This window comes from Aquarana catesbeiana, linkage group LG03 (assembly GCF_042186555.1).
Source record: "Aquarana catesbeiana isolate 2022-GZ linkage group LG03, ASM4218655v1, whole genome shotgun sequence".
Taxonomy (NCBI): Eukaryota; Metazoa; Chordata; class Amphibia; order Anura; family Ranidae; genus Aquarana; species Aquarana catesbeiana.
Window position 1 is genome coordinate 532,829,652 of NC_133326.1, and position 24,453 is coordinate 532,854,104.

General features: G+C 41.1%; 1 protein-coding gene across 1 annotated transcript in view; it reads right to left on the minus strand.

Annotated features, from left to right (window-relative positions):
- Window positions 1-429: 429 nt before the first annotated feature.
- LOC141132665 (potassium voltage-gated channel subfamily A member 1-like) overlaps window positions 430-24,453 on the minus strand; it is a 167,599-nt gene continuing 143,575 nt past the window's right edge. Inside the window, exons 2-3 of the mRNA XM_073621297.1 lie at window positions 12,975-13,038; window positions 430-756 (exon numbers count right to left, since the gene is read on the minus strand). The gene's annotated coding sequence lies outside the window, so the exon portion shown is untranslated. The remainder of the gene's footprint in view (window positions 757-12,974; window positions 13,039-24,453) is intronic.

The following is a 24,453-nucleotide window of genomic DNA, read 5'->3' on the forward strand; positions in this document are numbered from 1 at the left end:
GCGCTCTGTGTTTCCTCTGCCAGGCTCTATATCACTTTTGGAATTGGCAGAAGGAACCACAGTGCACAGTAGGGCCAGGTATCTGACACACCCAGAAGCCTGCCAGATGGTGAAGATCTTTCAGCAAGATTATTATTAATAATAATAATAATAATAATAATAATAATAATAATACCTTTTTTAGCATCAGAGGCAATTTAATAAACAGCACCTTTTTTATTTTAATTGGTTCCCTTTTTTAAATTGTATGGTAAATATTTATAATGTTATTGAAATAATTATATGGTCCCAGCTACCATCCGGTGTGTCATATTATAACACAGCAGCCAGTTTTTATTTTTGCTCTTTTTCGCTATCTTCCTACTTATCATGTTTTCATATCTCAGCTTCTATGTTTGTACCTGAAATTATCACAAATTCAGCCAGAACTTGAGACTTTTTCTTTATTTCATTTCAAATGACTTGTGATAAATTTTGGAAAATAAATGTGGAAAAAGGGATGGCACCTAAAAAAAAATGTAATAAATATTTAAATAAATTAAATTGCAAGGTAGGGATGATATTTCAGCTTAAAAAAAAGTTCAGTTCAATATTCATGGTAAAAGTCATTGTCTCCAGTGGATTCGGCCAATACAATAAATATAAAACAAGTTCATGAAATGAAGCTGAGGACCGAATTAAACTTTTTGATGCAACTCTTTGTACCAATTGTCAGCTCTTTGATCAGACAACTCAGATTTCACTGATGAGCACTTCCTGAAAAAAGAAAAACATGAAAAATGTTTTACAAATTGCAAATGTTAATAAACAAGTTGGGGTGAACACATTCAATTTGATTTAAAACCTGTTTAAAGAGACAGTAATAGACTGCATGCACAATTTTGAATTAAAATTTTGTTTTAAAGTCAATCAATTACTTTATTACCAGTGATGAAAACAGAGTATACAGGGGCCCTGACAGAAACAGAATTATTTCTATGGGCCTTTAAGAACAACAAGACCCCCACAGTCTGCTTTTGTAATTAAACGTATTAGTGCAGTTACACTTAGGGGACAAATGTATAAAGCGATGAATGTGACTTTTACCAATCATTCATTAATTGCCATTTAAAATACATGCACTGGAAAGATTCACCTGCAGTGAATGTTAGGTGAATGTCAGATTACTTGCTTTATAAGTACAGTAAAACCTTGGTTTGAGACTAACTTGGTTTGAGAGCATTTTGCAAGACAGGCAAAATTTTTTAATAAATTTTGACTTGATATACAAGCGATGTCTTGATATACAAGTAGCTTCATGTCACAACTGAGTATAAAAGAGAAGAGGATTGCCTCTAAGTGTAGCAATATGGTTATATTTAATGAAGGTGTAACATTTAGCAACATATTGCTACACTTACACTTAGAGGTCAGTGGCGGCCCGTCCATAGGGGGCGCCCGGGCGCCGCCCCCCCCCCCCCCTTCTGTGTAGTCACAAAAAAAAAAAAAATTAAAAAAAAAAAAAAAAAATTTTTTTAAACTGCCCCTTTAAAAAAAAAAAAGTCCTTTAACATAGTGCACTGTGTTCGAGAGCGCCGGACACAGTGCACTATGGCAAGCGCCACGTCAATGCAATCACAAGATTGCAGACGCAGGGCTTCATTTGCGGCCGTTTATCCCGCCTTGGGGCGCTTTCTGAAGCGCTGAGTAGCTTCCGCCCGGCACTATTACTATGGCCGGGCGGTTTGATTGACATCTGAGGTTTGATGTCACTTCCTGTTGTCTCTGTCCCGGGCGCAATGGGAAAGAGATAACAGGAAGTATGAAGAGCGGATCTCTCCATTGCTTCTGGAAGGAGATACCGCCGGAGAGGAGAGGACGAGGAGAGGAGAGGACAAGGAGAAGAGAAGAGAAGAGGACAAGGAGGAGAGGAGAGGAGAGGACAAGGAGGAGAGGAGAGCAGAGGACAACACAGTCAGCATGGTAAGTGCCGCTGCTGTGTTGGGGGGATCTGTCTTAGCATTTTTTAAACCTGCTGGAGGTTTTGTGTTCTTTCTGTGAGATACATATTGGCATGGGGGTTTTCTCTGAGAGCTTTGAGCCAGCCCCTGCCTGTGTTACAAAAGATCCGGAGCAAACATAGAGAACTCCTCTGGTCTGATCTGCACACTGGCTCTCCCTCCCGCACTAACTTTGGGATAACAAGATAAGATAAGAGAACAGTCGTGTCAGTGAGTACACTTGCTATCACACTGATCCAGCCTGTCCCTGACAAAACACTAGCCCTGCAGCCGCAAAACAGATGCCTCTGATCCTTCCCACGCGCTCCCCCCTGTGCTTGATAATGAAGTCCCCTCCAGCCAGCTACTATCTGTAATGTTAACCACTGCACAGTGCCTCTCTGATCCTCCCCCATGCTCTCCCCCTCCTCTACTTAGGCTTGATAACAGAGGTCACTGCAATGGCTCCTTTTCAGCCTCACAGACTGCACACCTCCCGTCCCTGCTTTCTCTGCATGCCTGGTTGCTGTGAATCTCCCTGAGCTCCCTCAAACAGCACAGTAGAAGAGAGGGCACATTTAGGGCCGGTTCACACTGCTGCGATGTCAGACATCACATGTGATTCGCACCGCACTGCTGTGCAAATCTCATGTGATGTCTGTGTGATGCAAATTCAGCCATACAGATAGTATGGCTGAAATCGCATTCAGACCAAACTCACACAGGACCCATTTTTTGATCCGCACCAGAATCGGAACACATAGGTGTTCACACCCATGTGATCCGATTCCTGTCCAAATTCACAGTTCGCACTGCGATATGCAAACTTTACTGGAGGTGTCATTAACATTGTATTGACACCCCCAGCATTTCGCAAAGGGCAGTGTAAACTGCCTGCGAGTTGTATGTGATGCAGGAACCCGTACTGGATTCGCAGGGTTCCCGCATCGCTGCAGTGTGAACGGAGCCTAAGAGTACCCGTCTTGCTCAGCAGTAGCCTGGCCTGTCATCACCAATTCTGGCCCTGCTACCCGCACTACCTGCAATTTCTGCAGGGAAGCAAGCAGCAAGTACTTCTGGCTCCCTTGCGAGCCTGGCCAACCACAATTCACAAATGGATGTCAGTAAAACACTTTGGGGAAAAAAAAAGTCTGTTATTCTGAACTGTGCATGCGCAGTCTGAAGTCAGCCATTTAGAGAACTGCGTTTTGATGTGCACAGTGGCTGCGTTTTGATGTGCACAGTGGCTGCGTTTTGATGTGCACAGTGAGGCTGCAATTGATGGAGTTTTTTTCCCGAATTTTTCAGTTTGTTTGCGCCCCCCCAAAAATTTTGAGCACCAGCCGCCACTGTTAGAGGTGCCTCTCTTCTCTTTAATACTCCTGCTGGTTTTTGCTTCTAATCTCCTTGTGGAGGCTTCCATTTGTGGATGGACATTTTATGGTTACACAACCTGGTCACATTGCTATATTCTTTTTATAAGGACTATAAACTGAAGGACCTATGAGTAAATGGTTTTGGAACGAATCATCTGAGTTTCCATTATTTCTTATGGGGAAATTTGCTTTGATATACAAGTATTTTGGATTACAAGCATGTTTCTGGTACGAATTATGCTCGCAATCCAAGGTTTTACTGTATGTCCCTTCTTGTACTCTAATGCCTTCTTGTAATCTAATGCCTTCTTGTACTCTAATGCCTGTCCCCCCTCCAAGTCCTATGCTTACCTTTCCCAGCTTCGGAGTATGAAAAATCCATGGGTTTTAACTGAGTTTATGGTGCCAAAGTAGGCCACACAGGGAAGATTTTGGAGCTGGAACAAGTACAAAGCCTTGAGCAAAGGCCCTGGGCAGGCATCAGAGCCCAAAGGGTGTAACAGCGGGGACGGGGCATCTGGAAGTGTAAGATTCTGCTGGAGGTCATAGCTTTTGAAGGGAATGGATGGCAGTCCCCCCTTCAAGTCTTATAATTTCCTTTCCCTTTCCTGCAAAGGTTTTAGGAGTAGAATTTTTCTTTAGGGTTGAGCCATGTTCATGCACGGGACAGACTTTATTTTCTTTTTTTCAACAGTTCCATATATCAAAACAAGACACCATATAAAACCAATTGAATCTTCCATCATTATCAATTGTTGGTTTGTTACCCCCCCCCCCCCCCCGACCTCCATCAACATGCTCTTTTACTTCGTTCTTACTTGTTTACTCTAATCCAGCCCCACCCCCCCATAAACCTCTCTGTATACTTCCTCTTCTTTTTAAAATCTATCCAACTTTCCCATAGTTCCCCACTTAAACCATTCTCATCCCAGTCACTTATTCGCAGCACTTCCATTTTGTATCTAATTTAGACTTTCTTCAGCCATTCTGCTATTGTTGGACTTTCAGAATCCTGCCAGTGAAGTGGGATTAAGCGTTTAGCAGCGTTTATTAGATGTGGTATTAGGCAGTTTGTATAGTGTTTTATTGATGTCTCCATTCCATGAAACAAACATACTCATGGGTCTTCGAGGAGATCTATCTTTGTAATCTCCTTAATCAGGGCCAGCACCTCCTTCCAGAATTTTTTTTATATTGGGACAATCCCACCATATATGAGAAACATGAAACCTCCTTGGTGGGTGGGACTTTGAAAGTGACCAAAAACAATACTTATATCATATAAAACAGAAGTTTATTACAAAATAATATATTCCATAAAAAAGATTTGTGTCAACAAAGACAAAAAGTGCATTAGCATTTGTATGGATTGTGATATATATACAGACACATGTAGGCTTAATGGATGAACCCTATGTTTCCGGCTTGATGCCCTTCTTCAGGGTTTTTTTTACATACAGAGCCAGGTGTCGAAGAATATCAGAAACCCATACAATATGGGAACTGAGAGGGTCCCATATATCAAATAAGTAAATGAATAAAAAACTGCTCCCACGTGGCCCCGAACAGTCCAAAACAAAGATCTCTCAGCGAAGGTCCAAAGAAAGCCCCCAGTAAAAAATCAGATCAGATGATCTAAACGGAGAGCATCCCAGGGATATCACCCAAAAACAGGAGACACATCCAATGTTTGAAAATCCCAGACTTGGCTGGATATGTTCAATGGGTATCCAGCCCAGGGAATATACCTCCGTCCGGTTGCACGCCGAAAATGCTGGTGATCAGAAGTTGCGACAGGGGGTGTTTCGTGTTTCTCTTACAATGTTGGGATGTGGTGACCTCAAACATTTGATCCTGCAGGTCTTGGAATCTTTATCCCACCATATATGTGCCATATTCCCGATTGAATCACAATCCTGCCAACAATTAGGAGATTTTTCTATTTGAAACTTATGGACAATATCCGGGGTTATGTACCATCTAGTTATACATTTGTAGTTCATTTCTATGGTATTTATATCTACCGCTGAACAGAAAACTAATTTTATGATTCTTTTCATTTTCCATCACTCACCCATGTACCTAATTCCCTTTCTCATTTTTCGATAAATGGTGGCCTCTCCGGCTACCTCCAATAATATTTTATATATTCGGGATATTCCCCTTTTGTCCTTCCCCATTACGCACAATTATTCTAATGGTAGCGGGTTTTCTCCTGATCTTATAGGTTGCAGTAATGATGGTACAAAGTGCCTCAACTGGGAGAGGAGCCAGACTTAATGGCAAAGAATATGAAATAGCGGCTGTGTGACACTGAGTTAAGCAGGGGCAGGTTAGTATTATTATTATTTATACAGGGTTTATATAGCGCCAAAAGTTTGCACAGGGCTTTACAACATGATAGCAGACAGTATAGTTACAATACAAATCAATACAGGAGGAATCAGTGGGCCCTACTCATTAGAGTATAAAACTCAATGCGGGGATGGCAATAATCAGTGAAGTAAAAAACAGCAGAATCTGTAGCATCCAGGTATATTGGATTCCACCACCCCTGCTGTCTCCTGTGGTTCCATCTGCTGGTCCCTAAGGCTAGGTTCACACATATGTGAATTGGATAAGTTTTAAACCGCATCCAATTCGCATGACATGTGAAAGAACATTGCTTTCTATTGTGCCTGTTCACATATGTCCGGTGCAGCCGGAGTGCGGATTTAGGCTGGGTTCACACTAGAACACGCAGTGGCTCACAGCAGGAGTCCGGTGCATCCTCGTTTCAGGTCCGATTTCAGCCCAAATTTGTGGCTGAATTCAGACCTAAAACTGACCAAATCGCACCGGAGCCGCTGTGGAGATATGTGAACCGGCTCCATAGAGAGCTGGTCACAATCCCCTGCTATTGCAAATTGGATGCATCCAATTTGCACTAGTGTGAACCCAGCCTTAGTGCAAATTGAAAAAGAGTCCTGTCAGTTTTGTGAGCAATGCGGTCTGGCTCAGGTGTGAATTCAGGCCTAATGACTTCTATGGGAACGCTTTTGAATCGCACATGTTATTCAGTTGTAAACCAGATAAAATCCTGACCTGATCCCGATGTAAACCTGACCTTATACTGATGCAATCCTGACCTGATCCTGGTCAAAAGTTGACCTGAAACTCTGAACAACTACTTTGTCAATTAGCTGTAAGGCTCGATTCACACCTATGCATGTTGCTTTTGAGCGTTTTTGGAGGTTTTTTTTTCATGCTTGCCACGTTTTTGAGCAGCGTTTTTGCGGCGTTTTTGCCGCGATTTTGCCGCGATTTGCGTTTTGCGGGTTTTTTTTGTTTTTTTTTTACAGTTTTTTTTTACAGTCTAAAAAAAAAATTAAAAAAAAAAAAAAAAAAAAAACGGCAAAAACGCTGCAAAAACGCTGCCAAAACGGTGCACTTGCGTTTTTGATGCTTGTCCATTGAATTCTATTACATGCAAAACGCTGCATTTTGCATGAAAAAAAGTCCCTGACCCTTTCCAAAAATGCAGAGAAACAAAAAGGCATTGATGTGAACATGTTCCATAGGAACCCATGTTAAAAAATTCCCGTGCATTTCTGCAAAATGCAAAATGCATCAAAAAACGCGCTAGTGTGAATGGAGCCTTAAAAAGGAGCTTCAATTCGCACCGCACATGTGTGAACCCTGCCTAAATCACTACAGAACACAATAATGGTGTAGAGGATGGTGGGATAAACCACTGAGCACAATCAGGGACCAGGCATTCCACATACCCGGACGTGTTAGAAGTTAAAGTTAAGGTTCAAATGGCCGCCTCCACAAGGGGGTTAGAAGCAAAATCTAGCAGGAGCTACAGAGTATAAAAGAGAATAGAGTCTCCTCTGAAGCCCTGTTTCGGACTTTCCGACAACAAAACCGTTGTCCGAAGGGCGTTGGCCCAAACTTGTCTTGCATACATACGACCACACAATTGTTGGCCAACAATTACAAACGTAGTGATGTACTAGACGTACTACGTTGTTTTTCAGCTCTTTAGCACCACCCTTTGGGCTCCTTCTGCTAATTTCGTGTTAGTGAAAGTTTTGGTGAGTGTTGATTCGCGATTTTCATTTCGCACTTTTCATTTCGCACTTTTCAGTTAGTTTCTGAACAGCCGTTCGTCAACCAGACATGTTGCGGAATCAGAGGAGATAACGTGTTATTTATTATTGGCCTTGGAGTTATTGCTTTGACATTCATTTTTTGGTTGAATAATGATTTGATTTGGTATATTTTCTATATTTTTGGATGCATAGAATACACTTTTTGGTTAAGTTCTATTGGCAGATAGCATGTCTAATTTTATTTGTTTTCTTTTTTTAATGCGCAATAAAAAAATTGTGGAGAATAATACTTGGCTATGTGTTTTACTTCAAATGACAGTTTGGGAGTAGGCAGTTACATTTAAAAAAATACAATGTAAAATTGACAAGGGACACCAACATAGTTGTATCTTTGATCTTAAAAACTATGGGATAATGGTGTTGTGGTAACTTACCCAAATAAAAATAAAAAAAGTATAATATTATTCTTGATATCACTAGAAAAAAAAGCCTTTGAAAATTTGTTTGCAAAAACTCCATCAGTATCACCAGCAAATCAGCTTCATTATTATCCCATTAAAGAAGAAGAGAATGTGCGCTGCATTTCGAGATTTCATAATTTGCCACGTCACGAATGTTACTTCTCCATTACGAACGCTAGTTTACAAGACCGACCGCTTCTGCTTCCGAGCATGTGTGTTTGTACTTTGGACTTTTGTTCGACGGACTTGTGTACACACGCTCGGAAAATCCGACAACACACATTTGTTGGCGGAAAATTTGAAAACCTGCTAGCCAACATTTGTTGGTGGAAAGTCCAACAACCATTGTCTGATGGAGCATACACACGGTCGGATTTACCGACAACAGCCTGTCATTGAACATTTCCCGTCGAAAAGTCCAATCGTGTGTACGAGGCTTAAGTGTAGCAATATGGTTACATTTAATGAAGGTACAAAATTTAGCAACTCAAATGGTTGATGATTAAAACAGAGGCAACTTTTTCTGGTGTTTTTTTATAAGTGGTATTAAACCCAAAAGCAAACATTTATTATATTGCAGCTTGCCAATGCTTAGATCTGATGGCTGCATTTGTTTCCTTTTTTTAGGCTTTTTTTCTTCTGTTTTCATCTGGTGATCTAGCCAGCAATTCTGTTGTTTTCCAAAAGCACAATCTCTTCAGTAGAATTATTAGTTCACATGGATGAGACAAGCAATTTAACACTGGCAGGGGTGTACAAAATGATCAGCTTTTATTTATTTACAGTATGTAAAACCTTCATCCCAAAAGGAAGGAATACTGTGTTGTAACTGATTAGTGTAAGCTGGAGTTTGGCTTCAATGTGTTAGTGTATCTAAATCTGTTAATACATTTACACTGCCCTGTCCCCCAGACTGGCAATGCTGCTTTCCAAAAGTGTCCCTGTGCTCCTTAATCCCTGTGTATACAGGAGATGTGTTACTGGCCAGATCACCAGGTGAAGGTGGAAAAAGCCAAAGAAAATAAAACTGATGCAGCCACCACATCTAAGGCCTCATGCACACTGGACGTTAAAATAACGTTAGAAAAACACCAGTAGCTTTGCAGTGAGTTTTTCAACGATTTTGCAATAGCGTTTTTTTACATTTATTATTGGTTTTTAGCGTTTTCCGCTTTATCGTTTTTTAGCTTTTTTTTTTTTTTTTCCAATGGATCATAAAATGCTGGTGAGAAACATTTTTGAACGTTTATCAGCGTTTTTTAACATTAGAGCATTTTTACAGCTGAAAACAGCTGAAAAACTCCTTTCAGAACCCACTAGTTTTGTTTTTTGTTTTTTGAAGCCAAAAAGCTCCCCAGCCAAAAACTGCTGATAAGAGCCTATGTGTGCATGAACGCAAAGGATAACATGATGGGGAGTTTATTGACTGTAGAAAAAAATCTCTGAAGCCAAAAACAGCTGCTGTAAAAACGTCCAGTGTGCATGAGGCCTAATAATTGGTAAGCTATAATATATGTTACACTTTTTGGTTTGGGGTTTATTACCGCTTTAAGTGACAGAATTGCTTTGAGAGGTTTTACATGATAATGGAATCCTATATTTCAGTGTAGTCCCAAGAAAGACAGCAGAATCTATGCGAGGAAGAAAAGCAGTGGAACAAAACTGTCAGTTCTTTACTGTCGGTATATCCTCTATATAGGGCTTGATTTGCCATTACATATAACAGGCATGTGACTATAGGCAATCAGAGACAAAGAGGTGGTTTTTCAGTTACAGTTATTGGCTACACCTCATTTCCCATAATCAGCAGAAGTAATTGTAAGGTTACTCACACATTGGCAATTTTATAAGCTAGATTAGGACTAGTAAAAGTGTGTTGCTATGGGAGCAAAAGGCCTGTGTGCCTACAGGTTTTAGTATTGGAAATCTGTCTCCTAAAACATAAAGGTGTCCTTATTTCCCATGGGCCCTCCACTGCTGTCTGACATTCCATTAATGGAACGAAGTCTTCATCTCAAGAATTCAGCTGGAGAATCTTATTTAAAATTGAGCTTCTATGACAGCTTTAATTGCAGCAGGCCCACAATCCAGAATGGACACCTAAACAAACAAAACAGATGTCTGCATTGGAATTATGGTTGGCGGTACGACAGAAGTCGAGACCCCAGGTAAAGCAAGCAGCAGAGATTTGGAAGCTCAGCATATAGAGTAAAACCTTGGATTGCGAACATAATTTGTTCCGGAAACATGCTTGTAATCCAAAGCACTAGTATATCAAAGCGAATTTCCCCATAGGAAATAATGGAAACTCAGATTTGTTCCACAGCCATTTATTCATAGGTCTTTCTGTTTATAGTCCATATAAAAAGCAATGTGTGTAACCATTAAATGTCCATCCACAAATGAAAGCCTCCACAAGGGGATTAGAAGCAAAATCTAGCAGAAGCTACAGAGTATAAAAGAGAAGAGAGGCGCCTCTAAGTGTAGCAATATGGTTACATTTAATGAAGGCACATTTAGCAATTCACATGGTTGATGATTAAAAGAGGCACATCTAAGTATGCAGGCATCCGGGGTAAAGCTGTCCACATAGACCATCCTCTGCACTGCCAGCTCTCACCGCTGTCAGTCTGCAATCGTGACCGGGAAGACTACCCTGCAGTGAAGCGATCTGAAAGCGTGGCATGAAGCGCTCGTGGAGCACAGTGTGTAAGGGATGACATCTATGGTGGTGTGGAGGATGGTATTTGTCAGGGGTGTCCAAACTTTTTTCAAAGAGGGCCAGATTTGATGAACTGAACATTCGTGAGGTCCGATCATTTTGCCTGACTTTCTTTGAACCATTAAATTTCGGTCTAAGTGTGTTCGTCCGAGCACTAATACACTGCCCAATAAGAATTCTCTTGTCTTTGTGGCTGTGTATAAAGAGATGAGCTTGGGTGTGTTATTTGGAAATACCATATTTATTGGCGTTTAACATGCACCTTCACTTTAAGAGGGAAGTTTCAGGAAAAAAATAAAATTTTAAGTAAAGAACTGTGAAGCAAAATAAGGGTCAGTGCCCATTAATGCAGCCTAATCTGTGCCCATCTGCAGCCTCACAATTGCCCATCTGCAGCCTCACCATTGCCATGAATGCAGCCTCAACAGTGCCATGAATGCAGCCTCACAAGTGCCATGAATGCAGCCTCACAAGTGCCATGAATGCAGCCTCACCATTGCCATGAATGCAGCCTCACCATTGCCATGAATGCAGCCTCACCATTGCCATGAATGCAGCCTCACCATTGCCATGAATGCAGCCTCACCAGTGCCATGAATGCAGCCTCACCATTGCCATGAATGCAGCCTCACCATTGCCATGAATGCAGCCTCACCATTGCCATCAGTGCAGCCTTATCGATACCCGTCTGCAGCTTTGGAGGAGACAGGGAGGGGGCTGGATGAGCGCCAACAGATTACATACAGGAGAATCTCCTGTTTACTCGGGATGGGATCACCCAGGTGACCTCGCCCATTTGTTTACTTTAGCGGCAGGGACCATCCGACGCAAGGGAAGCAATGGAATCAGACATGTTGGCGGCTTTGGATTTTTTTTCTGCAGGTAGGCCGGCATTGTTGATCGTGATTGACAGTAAATTAACATTGTGGGACTTTTTTTTTTAATTAAAGGATTTGTCAAAAACAGTGTGCTCGTGTTTAAATTTTTTTTTGTGAATAAGTAGGTGTACTTATTCACAGTGGGGCAGTATCTGGGGTCACCTTATTTTTAAAGGGGGCTTCCAGATTCCAATAAGCACCCCAGCTGCAGACCCCTCATCAACAGGTGACAGGGTGCTTTAACGGGGGGGGGTCCCTCCTGGCAAGGCACCCCCATATGGAGGACATGTGATCTGGTACCCCCATGCGTTTTCTTGTTTTGTGTGTGGGGTTCCCCCATAAATCCATACTAGACCTGGAGGGTCTGGAATGGAATTTGGGGGCAACCCCATGCCATTTTTTGTGGGGTTCCCCTTAATATCCATGGCATGGACGTGGCATGAATGGAGAGGGTGCACACCTTTTTTTTTTTTTTTTTTTTACACTGCCCTCGGCTGGCAGCTGAATGTGCCGGATGAGGATGAGTCATTGGTTGTTAGGACACCAGCGGGTTCCAGCTCCCTAACAATCAGGAGCCCTGAGCAGGAAACTTTCACATTTAGTAGCAGCTGCTAAATCTTTAAGTTCCGCTGTTGCTGGAAGTTCAGCTCAGTCAAACGCCCATTTGTTTGAGGCGTTCGCTGAACCTCCCAACAGTGAAGAAACCTGCGACTGATGAACATTGTACCTAGTTCATAGATCTCATTTATTTCCCTTTCTGGTCGAATGTTCTTTATTCCTTCTGGTCAAAAGTTCTTTACTCCTTCTGGTTGAATAATCTTAAGGTTTTTTTGTTCTCTTATGCCCTGTACACACGACCGGTTTTCCCGTCGGAATAAACGCTGAAGGTTTTTCCGACGGAATTCCTCTCAAGCTGTCTTGCATACACACGGTCACACCAAATTCCAACCGTCCAGAACACGGTAATGTACAGCACGTATGACGGGACTAGAAAACGGAAGTTCAATAGCCAGTAGCCAATAGCTTCCGTCTCGTACTTGCTTCAGAGCATGCGTCGTTTTTGGTACGTCGGAACAGCATACAGACGAGCGGTTTTCCCGATAAGGATTGGTTCCGTCTGAAAAGTTTAGAACATGTTCTCTTTCTAGGTCTGTCAGAATTTTCTGATGGAGCAAAAGTCCGATGAGGCATACACACAACCGGAATATACGATGAAAATCTCCCGTTGGACTTTTTCTGTCTGACATTCCGCTCGTGTGTACACAGCATTAGTATCAAACGTTAGGGAAGGTTACATTTGCTCTATGTAAGGCAATAAAAAATAACATTTCACACACATTAAACACATTATAGGTATTATTTGTGACTTTCACACAAATGCTGAAACATTTACAAAACTTTTTTGTAATACATAAAACCCTAATTGTATGGAGAATGGCTATATATAATAAGTAACCTTACCTAATTCTCCTATCAATGACTTCTCCAGAATCTCTTGGCTGAATATTCATACTTCAGTCAGTTTCTGTGAAAACAGTAAAAAGAGGATTTTGTAAGAAGTGAATTGTTGACCAAATCATTGAGTAATAATTGAAATTCTCTGATGGGCAGTCATGTGTGAGATTAATGACAGCTATAAAGATCAAATTAAAATGATGGCAAAGGCAAAGGGGGATTACAGCCAAATTCATGAATCTCCCTTGTAACCAATTTAGTACAATTTATGTGGAGAAGCAGTACTGTATTAGAGATTAAATTTTAGAAGAAAACAAAACAAGTCAAAGGCTCATTTTAAACAAAAACTGAATTTAATAACTCACACTATTAACATAACGGGGCTGAATGTAAATTTAGGGGAAAAAAATACTCTTTGCAAAAAATATGGCATGAATCCTCCAACTATTGGTCTATTGACTATTGATAAACAAATGAAGCATTAATCTTGCCACACATCATAAATACCTTCTTTAACACCTATCGGGAAATTAAACAGCTTTTTAAAAAAAAAAAAAAAAAAGATTTTATTTTGCTTCTTTAGTGTGACACTTCAGTCAGTCGTGAGAATGGGCACAGGCACAGCACATCTTTCTGGCCAACCAATCAGCCTCCAACAAGGTGGGTACAAACAACACATTATTCTGTATATCTAGTATAGCAGAATGGCTTTACTGCACATTGGCATCGGCAGACCTCCACAGGATTACAATTGTAAAATGATATTTAGTAATCAAAACAGCCATGCCATAAAATGTATACAAAAACAAAACAGCCGTGCCATAAAAAGTATACAAAAATTATTGTTTATAGCAGGGGTCTCCAAACTTTCCAAGCAAAGGGCCAGTTTACCGGGCTTCAGAATTGAGGGAGGCCAATGGAAGTAGAAACTGTTCCAGCCAGACAAGGTGGTCAGTGTGAGAAGGAAGAAAGCCCCATCTTATATATTATTAGGAGAAATAGCGCCCCATTGTTGGTGTCGATGGGAGGAATAGTCCCCCATCTTTGGTGTCACTGAGAGGAATAGTGTCCCATTGTTGGTGTCACCGGGAGGAATAGTGACCCATCATTGGTGTCACTGGGAGGAATAGTGCCCCATCGTTGGTGTCACTGGGAGGAATGGTGCCCCATCATTTTTGTCACTGGGAGGAATAGTGCTCCGTTGTTAGTGTCACTGGGAGGAATAGTTCTCCGTTGTTAGTGTCACTGGGAGGAATAGTGCTCCATTGTTAGTGTCACTGGGAGGAATAGTGCTCCGTTGTTAGTGTCACTGGGAGGAATAGTGCTCCATTGTTAGTGTCACTGGGAGGAATAGTGCTCCGTTGTTAGTGTCACTGGGAGGAATAGTGCTCCGTTGTTAGTGTCACTGGGAGGAATAGTGCTCCATTGTTAGTGTAACTGGGAGGAATAGTGCTCCGTTGTTAGTGTCACTGGGAGGAATAGTGCTCCATTGTTAGTGTCACTGGGAGGAATAGTGCTCCGTTGTTAGTGTCACTGGGAGGAATAGTGCTCCATTGTTAGTGTCACTGGGAGGAATAGTGCTCCGTTGTTAGTGTCACTGGGAGGAATAGTGCCTAGACATGTGCGGTTCGTTTCATTCCGAATAAATATTCAGACACATTTTTTGTTATTCCGAGATTCAGATATATCCGAATACCTGAATGACAGTATATACGAAATTTACTGAATGCTCCAAATAACGAAACGAAATTCGTCCGAATTGAATTGAAATTCAAATAGAATTTTACATCAAACTCCAGTTGAATTCTAACTGTAAACATATTTCTGAAATCAAAGACTGTGTGTGTTATTAGAGTGCCATTTCAAAATAATGCTGTTTTTGTTAAGCAAAAGGTGATTTAGGGAGTCATTGTAATCATATGATTACTTTTTTCTTTTGCTTGTTCACTTTGCCACATTCGAATCGAAAAAAAAAAATCTAAAGTTTTAGATTCGACTGATTTAAATTTATTGATTTGAACGTTTTGAATAAAAAAAAAATCGGTAAATTGGAAAAAGACATAAAATGAATTCTAAATATGAATTCTGAATATGAATCACGAATACAAATTGAATGAATAAACCAAATTTATTGAAACTCAATAACTAGATTAACTAATCTAAACAAAACAAAACTAATTTTTTCGTCATGTACATGTCTAATAGTGCCCTATTGTTGATGTCACTGGGAGGAACAGTGCACCATTGTTGGTATCCGTGGGAGGAATAGTGACCCATCATTGGTGTCAGTGGGAGGAATAGCTCCCCATCTTTGGTGTCACTGAGAAGAATAGTGCCCCATTGTTGTTGTCACTAGGAGGAATAGCGCCCCATCACTGGTGTCACTGAGAAGAATAGGAACCCATCATCGCTGTCAGTGGATGGAATAATTCCCCATGTCTGTGGAGGAATATTGCCCCATAATTTGTGTCAGTGGGATGAATAATGCCACGAGGGCCAGATAAACGCAAGCAAAGGGCCACATCCATCCCACGGGCCACAGTTTGGAGACCATTGTTTTAAAGGATAAGTGTACTGTCAAACAATCTGTAAGCGCATTTATCTCCCCCCTCCCTCTACTGCACCAAACCAGCCCACCCTGCCCCTTACTTATCTTTCCGTCATGCCTGTGACCTCTGGTGTTAAAGTACAACTCATATATGACTGTCTAAACAGTTCCCAAATCCATTGTGATGCACAAGCCTCATAAAGTAAACCACACAAATCTTTTACCTTCTCTGTCCTAGCCAAATTCTCCTTTGTTTGTGTCTCACACATTCCGCCTCCCAGACACTGCAGCTCACAGTGGGAGGGTTTCAGCAGCAGAGGTAGCGTTGTCAATTCAGAAATCATTGGGTAGGATTGGGTGTGGACAGGTGTTGATTGACAAGCTACGGGCCTGTAAATCAACAGTGACAATGCTGACAGCCACACCCCTTCCAACATGTTTTCATCCCAATGTAGTGCAAGAAGGCACAGCCTACATGAGAGTGGCAACTCTGCTCCAAATTCAGGAGCAAGGCAACTTTGTTGCCACACCATCACAGAAAGCTGCATTGGGTGGACTTTACTGGCAAGACCAACGGGTATTTGTAGGACTTTGCAGGGCGACTGTGTCAAAACTGTGCAAATACATTTATAATGTAATGCTGCAGCACCTATTTTTTTTAATAATAAACCATAGTTCTACTTTAATCAGAAACTCTTCCCTTAAGAAGTTTAATTTTTCAGTTATTATTACTACTGTTATTATATTGGCTCACCTATTTGTATAAGTAATGTTCCCTATATCCAAAACATACAGTATGTTAAATTGAGAGGGAAAGCTTGCTCCTGGGTCTATGCAGAGTGACAGCGGAGGTGTAGTGCAGCCTGACTGTGTTTCTGTCAATAGCATGTCTGCCACCATGTTGTTGAGGATAAGTTATGTCCTTGGTAGTATGGAGGAGGACGCCGCTAATTGCGTAAAAGGCAGTTTCTCCCCAACACTCCCTGCATAGTTCCCACGCTGATGTGAGTTCATTCCCAGGAAAGCTAGTGCTACCGGAGAAGCAGGCAAGTAAGCAAGCACACACCTCTACTGTTCAATGCTAAATGGATGCTGGCCATACACTGTATGAAAAATCGTTCAACCAAATTTTCAAAAAACAAACACTTGGCCATGAGAGCAACTGATAGTGCCATCATGGAATGACCGATAAATCATTCAATGGACATAAACTAATCAGTTTTTTGTTCGTTTTTTTTTACATAAACCTAGTGCAAACAGTTTGCAGGAGAAACACATTAACCTTTCAATTTATTGTTCATTCAGCAGAAAAATTCCAAACTTGTCCTTCTTTTTTTGGCTCAAAAACATCATAACCGATTATCAACTGGCCGAAAAACGAATGAACTGTCCAAATGACCGAATTTCGGCAGTTTTTTCATATAGTGTATGACCAGCATAACACACTTCCTTGACCACCATTTCACAGATGCCTTTCTTCACGCAAGGATAGCATGCAAATTTGTGAAGCGTTCAATATGGTTTGCTATGTTATTCTTCTGCCCCTCTCTTCCCTTTCTTTAATTCAGAGTATATAAGACGATATTATGATATCAATAGCTGCTATGAAATATGCCATTTTTTAAATTTTATATAAAAAAAAAATAAAATAAAAATTATGCTTTATACCTATTAGGGCTAAAGCTGGTCAAACAAAAAACTAACACATTTCTCCATTCGCACAAGGCAGATGGAGGAATACCCCCCGCTGAGACATTGAATTCTTACAACATATCTCTTCAACAGAAGGCAATCAATTGATCAATAGCCATTCACTGTTTGAAATATTCGGTCCCTGATGTCCACCTCTTCTTGGGTCCCTTTTCGCTGCTCCTAGCCCCTCCCTCCTTTGAATGCCCCCAGCCAGCAGCTTGCTACAGGGGGCACCCAAGCTGAGTCAGAACTCTGTGTATCCATTCAGACACGGAGCCCCGACCTGGCCCCGCCTCTTCTCTCCCCTGATTGGCTGACAGAATTTGATTGACAGCCGTGGGAGCCAATGGCACCACTGCTCTGTCTCAGCCAATCAGGAGGAGTGTCCCAGATGGCTGAGGGGATCGTGGACATCGCTGGAGAGAGAAGGGGCTCGGGTAGGTAATTAGGGGGTGCTGGGGGGCTGCTACACACAGAAGGCTTTTTATCCTAATGCATAGAATGCATTAAGATAAAAAAACTTCTGCCTTTACAACTCCTTTAAAAACAAAACCTCTAAATGCACCCCCTTTTTTTTTTCAATCCTGCACTGTTGATTATTCTCTTCTCATCCTGGTTTTGCTGTTTCTTCTAAAACTCCATCTAGGATGCAAGGTTAGAACTAGAGAGCTCTTCATATCTTTGTGTCAGTTCCTGGACTTGAACCTGGGACTTCTGCTGTGTCTGGCAATTACTCTTCTTGCTGCAAAGAAGAAAACTAATGTGCAAAACCAAGGCGAGCCAAAGCAGCTAAAGAGGACTAAGAAGCTGCCACACATACAGCAGTGTTCCTACACAGAAAAACAATAAGGTAAATAGAGATATGTGGCGCTAACTCAAAGTGCATAAATGTGATGAAATAAATATAATCCAGTTCTTCAAGTAAAGTGCATATGCGTAAAGAGCAAAATCACATAAATAAAGTGACTAAACATCCATTAAATTCATAAGAAGTGACATCGGATAAATAAGATTGTCATATTTCATATTTCATATTTCATGAATTTTCACTGTTATTTATCTGATGTCAGTTCTTATGCATTTAATGGATGTTTAGTCACTTTATTTATGTGATTTTGCTCTTTACGCATATGCACTTTTCTTGAAGAACTGGATTATATTTATTTCATCACATTTATGCACTTTGAGTTAGCGCCACATATCTCTATTTACCTTACTCTTCTTGCTGATCCATTGGACAACCCTGCCTTGTTCCTTGACTGCAGAACCTTGAACTCTTTGCTCCTCCCATGAACTCCCTGATTTGAGCCATGTCTCTGCGCTTCCTGTTTGCCAGATTATTGTGCTCTCTTCAGCCAATATCTCGCTCTTGTCTTCCCTGCTGCCGTCCATATTGTACTAGTTATCAACCCATAACTTGTTCCTTGACTGTGCTTCTGCTTGATCGATGGGAGTCCCACTACTTCTATAGCAACTGGACTTCGAGCCAGGCCCCTGGTCATGACACTTTGCTTGGCAATCCTGCTTGTGAATGACCTTAACAGGTTCACTTCTGTAACTGAGGTGTAGGATTCAGAGAGTTTCCCGTGCTCCAGTTCCCATGCTGTCATTCTCAATTACGTCACTTACTGCAAAGGGGACATATTTAAAGCCTTGCTGCTATGACTGCAGAACCTGGTGCCACTGGTGCTTTAAGAGGGGCCACCCCATCCCCTTCAAGCTACTGCCCACTGCCAAAAGTGTCAGCTGCAAGAAAAAAAAGGGAGAGGGTTCCAACTGAGTCTGGAATATTAGCTAAATGCAGATTTCTGGAAGCTATGAAGGAGCAGACACTACAGCAGATCTCAATCAACAAAATAATTTTCTGGTCTTTAACAATATTGTAAAATAACAGCAAATATTTATGGCTCTCCAGATCTGAACAAAACCCAGCTGATAATCCAAAGCGCGCACTTTAATTTTGCATTGTGAGGAACACCTGCCATCTCTTATGTCATGGGAATGTCTTGCCTGTTAACCTTCCCTAACAAGCCGAGCTAAATCCAAGGAACATTCCAAAAAGAGCAGCATTACAATCTACATCAAACAGGTCCATGTCCTTCCCCATTTACTGTGTTTATCCGCTGGGTTGCTAAGCAACAATACAGTAACCAGGCTACTGTTATACAAATAGACTATACTGTGGGAGATAGATAGATAGATAGATAGATAGATAGATAGATAGATAGATAGATAGATAGATAAACACACACACATTCCTGCTTTGTTTACAGTGGAACAAAATGTAAAAAAATAAAATATGCGAACAGCAGGCTTTTTTTTTTTTTTTTTTTTTGTGGTAAAGGCATGCAATGCCTCTTCTGCAATAAAGTACACATGCCTGCCCATTTGCAATCTTCTGTGGAATTTACACTGAGCTGCGCATTTGCATTTCAGCACACTACCAGCATACCAGGATGACTACACTTCTGCACATGTGCAGGAGTAAGGTCATCCTGTGCCAGCCAAACCGTAGACTGGCACCCGGAAGAACCCTGGGAGAAGATACCGGTGAGGGGCCTCGAAGGACTCAGACCATTCGAACGAAGGTAATTATTCATGCCTACTACCCTTCTCTGCTGATCCCTCCACTTGCTTCCACTCACCCAACTAATTAAATTCAAAATACTAACAACTTTCAAAGCCATCCACAACTCCCCCAGCAACTGTGCATCACTAAACTAATTTCAAATTACCAACCTTACCATTCTCTTCGTTCCTTCCAAGACCTCCTGCTCTCTAGCTCCCTAGTCACCACCACTATGCTCGATTCCAGGACTTCTCCCGAGCCTCTCCCCTCCTCTAGAACACCCTACCTCAATCTGTCCTACTATCTCCCACTCTATCCACTTTTAGACGATCCCAGAAAACCCTTCTCTACAAAGAAGCCTATCCCACCTCCACCTAACAACTGTACTTTTAATTTCTCCATCAGCTCATCCCTCAAAGTTATTACGTTTTGTACCTCTTGACCCTCCCTCCTAGATTGTAAGCTCTAAAGAGCAGTGCCCTCTGATTCCTCCTGTATGAAATTGTATTGTAATTGTGCGGTCTGGCCTTATGCTGTAAAGAAGTGGTTCTCAACCTCAGTCCTCAAGTATCCCCAACAGGCCATGTTTGCAGGTTTTCCTTTATTTTTCACAGGTGCTTTAAATCAGAGTCAATGGCTTGGAATTTTGGACAGCTGTTTTATCTAAGAGAAATTCCTAAAAACATGGCCTGTTGGGGGTACTTTAGGACTGAGTTTGAGGACCACTGCTGTAAAGCGCTGTGTAAACTGTTGGCATCATATAAATCCTGTATAATAATAACTAGAAAAGCTACAATTTCTGGGGAAATTGTGAAAAGTGTTCTTGCCTCTACAACTGGAGTGGGCGGAGTAACTGGATGGAGTGGCTTGAGTAACTGTGAAAAGTGTTAAAAAGCTTAATATTTTAAAAAGTATAAATAGTAGTAAAAAAGTTGAAGTCCCATCATTAGCTGAAAGAGCTGAACATTTTTTTCAAAAGCTTTTTTTTTCAAAAATGAATTATTTTTTTTCCAAAATGATTTTTTTTATTTTTTTAAATGAAATTTTTTTTTTTTAAATGAAATTTTTTTTTTCAAAAATGATTTTTTTTTTTTTTTCAAAAATTAATTTTTTTTTTTCAAAAATGAATTTTTTTTTCAAAAATTAATTTTTTTTTTCAAAAATGATTTTTTTTTTCAAAAATGTATTATTTTTTTCAAAAATGATTTTTTTTTTTCAAAAATGATTTTTTTTTTTTTCAAAAATGATTTTTTTTTTTTTTCAAAAATTATTTTTTTTTTTATGGGGCGGTCATAATGTTTTGGCTGATTATGGGGTGGTCATAATGTTTTGGCTGATCATGGGGTTGTCAGCTTTTGTCATCTCCCACTCTAGTTTTGAACATTTCGCCATTCATTCCTATGGGACCAATTTCACCGAAAAAAAGACGATATTTCGTGAACCATTCGGCGAAACGTTCCACAAAGTAATAGCACACCAATTAAATGACATTGATTCCGGATTCACACTGGTATTTTTCAGCTTTTCACAAAGTTCCACAAGGTAATAGCACACCAATTAAATGACATTGAACAATTCGCCATTCATTCCTATGGGACCAATATTGCCGCAAAAACGACGATATTTCGTAGACCATTCGGCGAAACGTTCCACAAAGTAATAGCACACCAATCGGGAACAATCCGCACGTTTTGGTATATTACTTGTCTCTGTAGTGTAAAAACTGTGGGAGGAGTCTACAAGCATTATCAAGTCTAGCAGATGAAGGTATGACCACATGCATTTGGGGGGTCTCAGCATCTTGTGTTTACAACCACTGTTTCCTAGCAACGCTCATGTCCTGTTTATGCTTCACAAATACTGCTCAATACACAATACACAGGACCATGATAGCTGTAGTAACTGTGCAGTAATTCAAATGGCCGTATTTTAAAAACTATAAATCCTACAGCGAAGATCTTTATATTGTGAGAAACACAAGACCCAGACCTAGATTTTGATGCATAGTATGTCTCTGAAATATTAAAATTGAAGGCACAGTCGCAGTTTAGAAATTGCCCTTCAAATTTGAAGGGGCTAGAGTGTAGTTTCAATGAATGTCAATGGACGGTGTGAGTTGCAAACAAATGGTCATATTGTGAAAACTATCAGGACTATGGCTTAGCTGTGGACATGTTTAGTGGCAGCAGGGATAGCTGAACGTTTTGATATAAGATTTGTGTAGGTGGGCTTGAAAATGAGGGAGTGGCGGCAGTTTAGAAATCATGTTCTGATTTTTCAGCTTTTGTCACCTCCCACTCCAGTTTCCCCATTCATTCCTATGGGACCAATTTCGCTGCAAAAACGACGATATTTCGTGAACCATTCGGCGAAACGTTCCACAAAGTAATAGCACACCATTCGGGAACAATCCGCACGTTTCGATATATTACTTGTCTATGTAGTGTAAAAATTGTGGGAGGAGTTAGGGTGGTAAATTTGGCTATAATAATAATAATATATATGTGAGATAACAGTAAGTGGTCTTGCTATGCAAGAACACTTAATAATGCCTTTAGTACCACTTTAAGAAATAATAAAGAAAGTGCCAATGCTCTTTAGGGCTTACAGTTCTGAATACTCCATGTCACTGCCCTGCCTTTTAACTGCCAGCACATGTCACCCCATTGGTATCTCCCCCCGGAGCTCCACCCCTCCTGTGACCCCATCTGTCAATACACCTCCATCTCGTTGGTTTAAAGGCATCCTTTAAGTAATCCCCCACCGTCCTACATTCAGCCTGCCTGGTAAAATACTAAAGAAGTAATATACAGCACTTACAGGTAGTGACAAAAATAAATAAAGTGCAATAGTGTATATAAATGAAATTTCCCTTATAAATCAGTGTGTACAAACATCATCTCCTAAAGTGATCAGTGCAACATCGAAACAAACGTGAATCAATATCTTACAATATTTGTAGAACATACAAACTGTATCAGTTCCTTCCAGTTTATGTGAAACAATCATTGAAAAACGTCTATCAATATTTAAACTGAGCAACAGACTCCCCAATGTGCCAGACCTCTTGCCGTGTTATTCCATCTCCCCTTTGTACCACCTCCAAATTGTGCTTGTGATAAAAACATACAATTGGATGAACATTCACCAGATAGAGAGACCCCTTACTCTGATAAGTGGGTTATCTGCACTTTTTTACTTCTCAAGTTCCAACATACCATTCATACAAACTCTTCGTATACAGTATCTCACAAAAGTGAGTACACCCCTCACATTTTTGTGAATATTTTATTATATCTTTTCATGTGACAACACTGAAGAAATTACACTTTCCTACAATGTAAAGTAGTGAGTGCACAGCTTGTATAACAGTGTAAATTTGCTGTCCCCTTAAAATAACTCAACACATAGCCATTAATGTCTAAACTGCTGGCAACAAAAGTGAGTAGAACCCTAAGTGAAAATGTCCAAATTGGGCCCAATTAGCCATTTTCCTACCCGGTGTCATGTGACTTGTTAGTGTTACAAGGTCTCAGGTGAGAATGGGGAGCAGGTGTGGTAAATTTGGTGTTATCGCTCTCACTCTCTCATACTGGTCACTGGGAGTTCAACATGGCACCTCATGGCAAAGAACTCTCTGAGGATCTGAAAAAAAGAATTGTTGCTCTACATAAATGCTATAAGAGGATTGCCAAGACCCTGAAACTGAGCTGCAGTACAGTGGCCAATACCATACAGCGGTTTAATAGGACAAGTTCCACTCAGAACAGGCCTCACCATGGTCGACCAAAGAAGTTGAGTGCACATGCTCAGCGTCTTATCCAGAGGTTGTCTTTGAGAAATAGATGTATGAATGCTGCCAGCATTTCTGCAGAGGTTGAAGGCGTAAGGGGGGGTCAGCCTGTCAGTGCTCAGACCATACGACGCATCAAATTGGTCTGCATGGCTGTGTTCCCAGAAGGAAGCCTCTTCTAAAGATGATGCACAAGAAAGCCTGCAGTTTGCTGAAGACAATCAGACTAAGGACATGGATTACTAGAACCATGTCCTGTGGTCTGATGAGACCAAGAAAAACGTATTTGGTTCAGATGGTGTCAAGCGTGTGTGGCGTCAACCAGGTGAGGAGTACAAAGACAAGTGTGTCTTGCCTACAGTCAAGCATGGTGGTGGGATTGTCATGGTCTGGGGTGCATGAGTGCTGCCGTATCTGGGGAGCTACAGTTCATTGAAGAAACCATGAATGGCAACATGTACTGTGACATACTGAAGCAGAGCATGATCCCCTTCTTTCGGAGACTGAGCCGCAGGGCAGTATTCCAACATGATAACGACCCCAAACACACCTCCAAGATGACCACTGCCTTGCTAAAGAAGCTGAGGGTAAAGGTGATGGACTTGCCAAGCATGTCTCCAGACCTAAACCCTATTGAGCATCTGTGGGGCATCCTCAAACAGAGGGTGGAGGAGAGCAAGGTTTCTAATATCCACCATCTAAGGACTCCAGTGGCAACCAGTGAAGCTCTGGTGAACTCCATACCCACGAGGGTTGTGGAAGTGCTGGAAAATAATGGTGGCCACACAAAATATTGACACTTTGGGCCCAAGTTGGACATTTTCACTTAGGGGTGTACTCACTTTTGTTGCCAGCGGTTTAGACATAAATGGCTGTGTTGAGT